Source organism: Haemaphysalis longicornis, unplaced genomic scaffold, assembly GCF_048455015.1.
Source record: "Haemaphysalis longicornis isolate Haplotype H1 unplaced genomic scaffold, Haemaphysalis longicornis Haplotype H1 scaffold_1, whole genome shotgun sequence".
Taxonomy (NCBI): Eukaryota; Metazoa; Arthropoda; class Arachnida; order Ixodida; family Ixodidae; genus Haemaphysalis; species Haemaphysalis longicornis.
The window spans coordinates 63,301,170-63,310,740 of record NW_027526203.1 but is presented as its reverse complement, the minus strand read 5'-3'; the positions used below and the strand labels follow the sequence as shown (position 1 = coordinate 63,310,740).

The 9,571-nt window shown below is 46.8% G+C and overlaps 1 long non-coding RNA gene across 1 annotated transcript; it reads right to left on the bottom strand.

Annotated features, from left to right (window-relative positions):
* Positions 1–891: 891 nt before the first annotated feature.
* On the bottom strand, positions 892–3,802 carry LOC144164358 (uncharacterized). The gene is made up of 2 exons (XR_013321169.1): positions 3,599–3,802; positions 892–958 (listed from the first exon to the last, which is right to left on the bottom strand). It is a non-coding gene; the product is annotated as an uncharacterized LOC144164358 (long non-coding RNA).
* Positions 3,803–9,571: the final 5,769 nt, after the last annotated feature.

Sequence of the window (9,571 nt, the reverse complement as noted above, 5' to 3'; positions counted from 1 at the left end):
TGTGCATCTGAAGTTTAGACCGTATAAAACATTGCCACCAATAAATGTTACAATGGCTGCAATTGCACTAACACATTTGTGACTTGTGCACTTCTGGAACACCTTCATGACCTCAGTTATCATGCAATGAGGTTTTACCTTTATAATCTCAGTGTTTTGCCACCTGATCTATCAGGCCTCAATGCACATACCACGAATTAAAAAAAAAACTCCCTATATTTATAATGCCATGTTACAAGCAAAGCTGTAAAGCAAGTATCTGTATACCTTAAACCTATCCGGATCTTGAAGTGATAGTCTACTTATACAAGCTTGGGACATTAACAGAGAGCTGAGTTGGGTATGTAAATTTTAAGTATTTTGTCATTTTCGAACTCATGAGCATGCACAAGTGTGAGATTAAAATTACATGAATGACACCATGTCGAAGGAACGATGTTTTCTTTTTATTTGATATCAAAAATACAAATACGAACACGAAATACTTATACTGAAATAACAAATACAAATATAAGCAGATTGCCCTTATGGAACACACAAATGAAAATATTATTTTGTGGAATAGCAAATAAGGACCTGTCAAGATAAAATTATTCTTTCATTTATGGAATTTTCAGCAGCTTGCTGAACAGGGAGGAAACTCATCTTTTTTGCAGGCTGCTGACTGTATAAAGCCCAATGTTTGGCCTAAAGCTGACGGGTATACCTCATGTCCTAATGTAATATATTACCAAACAAAGAAAAAGTACTTTCTCCGGGCTTCAATTATGGTCCAGGTGAGGTGAGGTGACTGTGAGAGGAAAAGAGGTTCCCAGCCTGCACCACATATGTATCGCAGGGAGAGAAAGGGAAGAGGAGGGGGTAGAAATACACCACTTCCGATGATGTAGAAGGCCTTTGTAGAATCCCCCCCGGCAATCTTTGGCCCGGGAGCTGCTGCTTCGGGGATTTCGTCGCACTGTAATGGAAACAGCGTTTTAAACATCTCAAAAACCTCGAGTTACGGGTAGCATTCTGTTGTGTTGGCACTGCGTGATGAAAAGAAAAGGTAGTTGAAAAAGTGACCAGGTACAAAATTGTGGCGTTATTTATCGGCGGTAAAACAGTATAGTCTGAAGGAGCGCAGCAGAAGTATCACCAACACCTTAGCGGATATGTGAAAATATCTTAAATCAGGCAAGTGCATCGCTGTAGTTTAGGCAATTATTTCTTTCTTTCTGCTTTATATTCAAAAGTACTCCAAAAGGACGTTTTCTTCATATACATAGGAAGGCCGAGCGCTTTTTCAGTGCGAAGGCGTGCGAGAAAACTTTGGCATAATTTTATTTGACGCTGGCACGTCAATTGGACGTCGTAAGAAAACCCTTTTCGCTGTTACACGCGGAGGGTAATGGGCCCTAGTTTCTTTTTATGAAACAATTTCCACCAATAGTATGGGGCAAAACATTTTATGAAAGATCGAATAAAACTGCTAGCAATATCTTTTGCTAAAGCATAGGTAAACTGCGCGCACCGACCAACAGCCAACGCATCTGTAACCATGGCCTCCTGTTAAACGCCTTTACAGGAGGCTGAGTAACAACATTAGAAGCCACCGCTTTGAGCAACCTCCACGCCGGCGCCGCGCCGCGTTTGCGCTGCCATTGCATCATGTTTCTGCAAACCGCGAGTTGACACTCCAGACAGACGACAGCGGTGCCGAACACAACAAGATGGAGGCTGGTGTTACTCATGAATGTTGCTTCATGTGAAAGCTTTACTACTTAAACGCATCGTAAGAACGTTTCCAAATCGCCACAGGATCCAGACTACTCAACGGGCAAGAAAATTTACTAGTCGAAACGACGACGCGAAAATCTGGTTAAGAAAAAACGTTATAACTAACTTTTTGCTACTCTTACCGAAAATGGCAAGCAGTGGCCATAGAATATTGAAAAATACAAAATTCAAACTGGGTTTTATGTGGTTTGACCTTGAAAATGGGACGTGTGTAAAAATGCAAATTCTTTATGGCACCGTGGTATACTCATTACGGCAACGGAAGTACCCCAGATGTGCAAGCGTTTTCGTTTTCCTCCTGGATCCCAAAACGGCCGCCGCACTGGGAACCCGAATCCTCTCTATAAGAACGTCAAATTTACCGTATCTCCAGGCCAACGGACACAACGGCAAGACAGTGCAAACACTAGAGAAAGCCACCCATCAGATCACGAGACTGATTGCGCGGATAGCCAACAAGAATAGAGGCATGAAGGAGAAAACTCTGCTAAAGCTCGTGTATGCGTTCGTAATTAGCAGAATTACGTACGTAGCCCCTTTCTTACCCCTCAAACAGGCAGAGCGCAATAAAATGAACAGTCTCATGAAGAGGGTGCATAAGCAGGCTCTGGGAATCCCGATATGTGCCTCTAATGAAAAATTTGAGGCACTGGGTGTACACAACACCCTCGAAGAGCTCATCGAGGCGCATCGTATTGCACACCTCGAGCGTCTGACCAAGACGGCCACCGGCAGGCAAATCCTCGACCGCCTACGCATCCCGTACGAGAGATCTTTCGGAGAAAAACACACTGTTCCAGCCGAACTACGCAAAGGCATCTCCTCTCCTCCCCAAGAACATGCATCCAGTCTACAACGAAAAGCGAAGAGATATGCGAGCCCTAGCGCTAGGGAGACAGCTTCAAGGGGAACCTCAAGTCGTCTACACGGACACTGCCTCTTACGAACAGCGAAGGGCTATGGTCTCAGTTGTCACCGACCAGGAAGGAAAGGTTCTCACCGCCTGCTCCATCCGAACACGACACCCCGAAGAAGGTGAACAACTAGCCATAGCGTTAGCCCTAGCCGCAACCCGAGCGAGGAAAATGGTCAGCGACTCTCAACCTGCAATCCGCAACTTTACAAAGGGGAGAATCTCCAGTGCGGCACTGCGAGTCCTTGCCCAGCAGGACAAGAATGTAGACACCCGAACCACTTTATTATGGACGCCCGCACACGCGGGCCTGGAGGGCAACGAACGGGCCAACGAGGCTGCTCGAGCATTCACCAACCGAGCGCCCCTGCAATCCGCCCTACACCCTGCCGACAACACCAAGGATCGCCTGTGCACCTACCGGGACGTGCTCGACCAATACAGAGGCGAAAGACGGAAGTACCCTGCAGCCAACCCCTCGCTGACCAAAAAACAAGAAGTTGCATGGAGGCGTCTTCAGACCAATACATATCCCAGCCCAGGCCTCTACAGGCACTTCCACCCAGAAATTCGTGACGGTAAATGTAAGCACTGCCCTCAGCTTGCAAGTTTGGCACACATGCTTTGGGAATGCCCTGCTATACAAAGAAAAGACTTCAGCAATACAGAGGGAACATTTATTATTCACACCAAGGAGCAGTGGGAGACCGTGCTGCTTAGCGAGGACCCTGTCATCCAGCGTTGGGCCGTCCAGAGGGCCGAAGACGCCGCTAGGAGCCAAGGCATCCTGGCCGTCGTCTGAAGCACACCGGCCATAACTAGGCCTTTCCTCTGGACACAATAAAGTTACTTCCTCCTCCTGCGCTCCCCCACCCCTCGAAAAAAAAAAGAAATCCAGGGACTTACCTATCCGCTCGTGTTCAACCGGGCTATGCCCGTAATACACACACCAGCCGGCTTGACATGGCGCCGCTGCTTGGCTTGCGTTCCCGGTGGCCGGTGTAACAGGGTTGGTGTAACAGGGGAAGCAACTGCATTCGCAGTTGCTTCTCCTGTTACACTGATTTTGATGCACACATTTGATGTCAGCGGAAGCGAACGTGGTCAAGTGTGAACGCTCGGAACTGAGTATGAAGTATACAGAGCATGAGTCAAAGCGCGGGACCCCAACTTGCTCCGCGCTGAAATTACTCCATACTGCGCACGCGCGCTAAAGACAAATCACCGGACCACAACTCGCCACGCACAATCTTTTTTCCACTCCTACTGCGCATGTGCGCGCAAGTTTTTTTTAAATGTTTTTCGGCTGCCGCCGTGTCGTCGGGCGCGTGTCGTCGGCCGCCGCAAAGGAAGGTTGCGGGCCATTGTGTGAGGGGGAATACGCGCATGCGCCGCAAGCCACACATATCGCTCGGAGCGTCACGATTGCCCCCCTCTTTTTATTTATTTCCTGGCGTCAGGCTGTCCGCTAGTATATAGCCGTGACACGGGTCGTTGGCGCTGCATATAAGCATGCTGTAACCACCTGAGGTTTTGTGACGGAAAAGAAGTCTGTCAGGGCCTCTTATATCACGGTATTGAGGCTGCCAACCGCATATAAATAGGACGCTATCCGGGACGCGACTAAGAGTGTAGTGCACTTATTTATCCTTGAGCGCTTTTTCTCATCATCCTGGGCCTGTACACCAGCCATATTTACAGTCGAACCTCGTTATTTCGAACTCGAAGGGGCCCGAAATTTTGTTCCAATTAAAAGCAGTTCGAATTAACGAAAGATACTTAAATACTCCTAACTTCGCCGGTGCCGCAGCGTCAGTTCGAAATAACGAGTGCGCATTAACCAGGTTCGAGTGTGTTTTTAACACTATTTGATCAACTTTTGCTTTTACTCCGCGTTAGTGTCTGAGTAGTTTAGATTTGGCGCTCTTTGCGCTTTGATTATGTTGCTCCAGAAAAAAGGCAACTATCATCATCATCAATCTCACCCAGAAGTATAGTTTTCAGTGGGAAGACAACAAACTTCCCTGTTTAGTAAATCGAGGGGCGCCATGCTCATGCAATTTTATCCGGCTTTTCGTATTCGTTTCTGATGGAGGCGAAAAGCAAAAACGCCCGTGTGTACGAGATTTCGGCGCACGTTAAAGATCCCCAGGTGGTCAAAATTAATCCGGAGCCCTCCACTACGGCGCGCCTCATCGCCTGCGTTGCGTGGGCGCGTTAAACCCCACAATCAATCAATCAAATCAATCAATTTTCGTATTCGATCGGCCTCATCCATTTTATGGTGGCGCTGCTATCTGGTAACTCCACGCGCGTGCCTTCAAGCTTGGGTGACCACCAACATTCTCGGCAATGAACTGCAATATTCCTGGCAGTTCCAGTTTTGGGGGAATTGGCGTGATCGGTATGCCCATCTCTCACACAACGCCTGCTTCCGTACACGTCCGAACTCTTTAAGATCGTGAAACGGAACATTTCTTTGGCGAGCATGAAGCCGTGCCAAGTTTTGATTCCTAGCTGAAGAATCTTTTCATCGTCTGCTTTCCCTGCGTTCTTGATAACCGAACTGGGCGATTTTTTGCAGCCTAGCTAAGCCACCTAATAATGACAGGCAGTTAAATTCAGCCCTAATCCACTTCGTTCACGAGGTATCACACATGCTGAAGAAGGTGACGAGGTGCTCTAGAGTTTAAGTATTGTTTTCGGCGCGTAACAGACTCAGTGATCTCAGCCATCGAACGAATCCTGAAAAGCCTAGGTGCATTTTTTGTTTAAAAGTACAGAAGATTTACATACCCTTCCAGTGTTGTGTCGTGTAGGACGTTCCGCTTAATGTGGGAAGTTCTACTTGGGTCATTAAAGGCGGCTGCCTGAATGACTGTTTGCGCGAGCACGCGAATTCTATAAAAACTGGAAGAGCCAGAGACGTCGCAGTGCATTGCTGAGAATTCGAGCGCTCGCCCAAGCCCATACTGCCCGTTTATTCACAAAACAAGAAAGCCTTTATCTCGATACCGGAATCCCAGGTCTAAGCGAGAACGACGGGCTCACAGTGCGCCACCGTGTTATGCGCCACGTGTACGTGTTTTTCCAGTTTCTAGGCTTCCCTCTCTATATTCCTGGTATATTAATAGCAGAGTGAAAAATATACCTTCCGTTGTTAGCGCCCCGTGTTGTTTTTTTTTTGTGCTGTTTGGAGGCGCTGTTTGAGATTACCGCAAGCATGCTCGTTGTTGTACAAAAGACAAAACACTACTCGGTGCAAGTCACTTGATATCCCTCTGTTGATTACTCGTACTGATCAGAAATTAAGTCAAGTCTGCAATTGTGTGTCAGCTTTTCTGCCTAAATTTGATGGAGAAGTAAAATTAGAAACACGCGCACAAGTTGAGGCATATGAACTTTCACACTGATCATTCGCAATGCATTTATTGAAGCAGGCGGCCGAGTAACGACTGCAATCGTGCTCTCCACCAGGCTGGACACATCCTGCACCCAGCCACGTCACGGCACCTGGGCTGGCGATGAAATGCGATGGGCTGCCACCTGGCCAGGTTCATGAACAACAAGGTCACCGACACGACCCCTCCTGACCATGGCCGGAATGACCAGGATGGTGCGAGCACACCTTCAAAAAGCACCAGTACGAACTGCATATTTTACCTTCTAGTGGTTACTATCGAACATTAAAAACGTATCGAAATTTGCGCCCGGGGACACAAAGATGGGCACCATTTTTGCAAAAATTGTTCCTAGCGTGGGGCCAAAGTAGGTTTTACTCAATATTTCGTCCCGCCATTTTGTTTCAGATCTCATGCGTAGCAAGGGTCGAGGACAGTTGGAAGAAATGACAGCAATGAACAGCCTACGACAATTTTGTATAATGTGCGCGTGTTTACTTATTTATTACTCCCTTGAATGACCCAGGAATGGGGCATCCCATAACACATAAACCGTGCGTACGGCTTGTATGAAACCACTGCAATTTCAAAAGGCAGCGATTTCGAACCCCTGGTTACCTACAGGGATTAAATAGGATTACGACCTACCCATGCGCCGTTATTCGCATTTACGGAGGCAAACATTTTCCATGAGATCGTTTCTGCCTCATTAGTTAATCAAAAAGGTGTCAGTATTAGGTTACGGAGGAAGTATCGCCAAGATCAGGGATAGTTTCGTTTATTATGCGCGTTGCATGTGATGGAAGCAGAGAAAACAACCGATAACAAAAAGCGCGTACTGCGCAAACTGCTGAAGCCACAAGGCTAAGCAGAAGACCTGGACAGGCTAAGTGTCGTGTTTCAGGGCTTTCTCTCTGGTGTCAGTGGTTTGCACAGCATGGACGTATTGTGACCATGCACCAACTCGCCCAACCAGTTCTAAATTAACACATAGGAGCCGTCGATGACGCAATTATGTAACCTTATGACGGTCGTAGCTATGAATGTCGGCGATTCAAACAAAATTAGCGATGTTGTTTAACTTTTATGCATGATGCCAAAATAAATATGATTTGGTTTGATTTGGTTTAATTTCATGTCAGCAGGCTTTCTTTAACCATTGCTGATTGAGGGCTAAATCCGACTGAAGGATATTGCCACAAAGGACGCCTTCTTATTTGTTTATTTATGCTGCTACTAGACAGAGGCATTACCTTATCTTTTGCTCAATGCGAAGCGCGCGTATTTGTTATTTTGCATGCCTTTCGGCAAGTTGGATAGGGAAAACACGAAGCTTTTTGGTCTTTTTTGTATACCGTTCTTGGGTCGACTTCGTTCTTGGTCTATTCCGATTTTTCCAGAAATTCAACTACAACACATAAATGCGTGTATAGCAAACACCGCAGCGTACCATTCCCCGACGATTGCCTGTGCATTTCACTCTGTTCACTGCTTTTTATATATGAAGAGGCCCCAGAACACTGACTTGAGGCGCTGTCGATACCAGTGGTGAACTGTTGAACTGTTGAACTGCTCTTAGCAGAAACTACTGTTGGCGTTCCGTATGGTCAAAATGAATTTCGGCCAGCTGAAAATAAGGGCGTTTGCTTTCCAGCATGGAGGTTTTCGCAAGATTCGTTTCTGGTCAACTTTTTTAATTGCTTTGTTTGAATCGAGAAACACCACGTCTACATGTACCGAAATATCGACCCTGAAGCAACGGATGATGTTTTGAATAGGGCTAATAGGAAAAGGCAATGTTGCGCACGTTTGCTATTTTAGAAATTCCTGTTACTGCGTTGAAAGAAAGTCTAATGTTAGAAACCACTGCCTGAGGGCAAATACATACGCTTCCCATTTCCTTAGATCAGATTCCGGGAAAATATCACCAATGCCTCATATAGTGCGATAGCGGTAGTACCCGGCTATGCCCGGGTGTGCCACTGCAGGAATGAGGGTAACAGATCTTAAACTATTCTTTGCATGTCCTAATTTAGTTCACCGTGGAGATGAACGCAACCTCAAATTCCCGTCTTTTGTCAACACATGGGCTCCTACTGAAGGCGTGGGGTCACAGAAGACGCCTAGATCTCGTATATTAGTACAACTGTCACGACCCAATCGTATACGTCGTTGGTGTGCTCAAGTGACTACATCCTCACCGGAAGTTTTATCTCAGCAGGTGCCATGGGTGGCTGCCCCTCGCTGTTTCTTAACAAATAACACTAAGCCACCGCTCCAACGCCATTCAAATTGCGATATAAAGGCTCCATGGAATAGACATAACTATGTTTGTGACGCACTAGTGTTATCCCTTCAAATTCTGTAAGGCAATCACGCCGGACTGGATTTACGATAGCAATAAAAATTCGTTAGATAGCAAACTGAAAAGAAGCATGCTGCCTCAACAGGCTGAAAAGAGTAAAAACAGGTATCTTCTCACTCGATTAGGGGTTGGTCTGGAGAAGGCCTCGTAACATTGAGGTTTTAAACGCCCTTGCGGTCTATCCATATCACGAAAAACCAGTTCAATATGTGAGCGGGCCGGTGGCAAAACAAGAAATTCCCTGAAAATATTGGAGCTTCGCAATTAATTAGAAATTCCACCATACTGATCCCCTACCGCATCATAATGCACCCGTGAAGCTTCCAACATCCAGGACCAGAAGATTAACTCTGCATTCATTACAGTGGTTAGGCGTTTTCAACTGTTAGTGCTGTAATTAAAAAAAAATACCTCCCCTTCCCCCTGTTACAACCCTTAGGCCAAAATTCTTAAAATGGTTTTCGCACATTTCTGTCGCAAATTAACATTGAGCAGCAAAAAAGTCATTCTATATCTCGAGGGGCAGAACAGATAATGAGATTTGTAAAAGCACCGAACTTTCACCGAATTAGACTCGTTGCATAGGGGTACGGCAGGCCGAAACCACAAAAATACCAGTTAGGTTTAATTGCTTGAGTATCTCAAAGGTCAAGCAAGATATGGAGCGGCTGATGAAAAGCAAGATGAAACGCCTTTCTGTGAATTCCCCCCCCCCCACCCAACCCCCACAGAACAAATTACGCCCATCTTCCCGCGAGGGAACCCTGATGTGATGCGACGAATCAGGGGGGAGCGTTTGGACTGACGCTGGTATTGGATTGCGTCAGTCCACTCGCTGAAGGGACTGTCGCTTCCATCACGTCTTCATCGGAAGATCTTGCACGGAGGTATCGTCAAGCAAAGTCAAGTCAAGTGCGAGAGCGAGCGCTGGACTGATCCGGCGACGTGCGCTCCCCCGCTTATATTCCCGCTTATGAATGGAAAGGAGCCCGGCGGGGGGAGGGGGGGGGGCGCGGAGAGTCGCGCGCATGCGCACACATGCGCGCACCCAGAGCAGCGAAGCGTACACGCGCAGCTGTTATGATAATGAGACGGAGTGAGAGTGCACCCGCC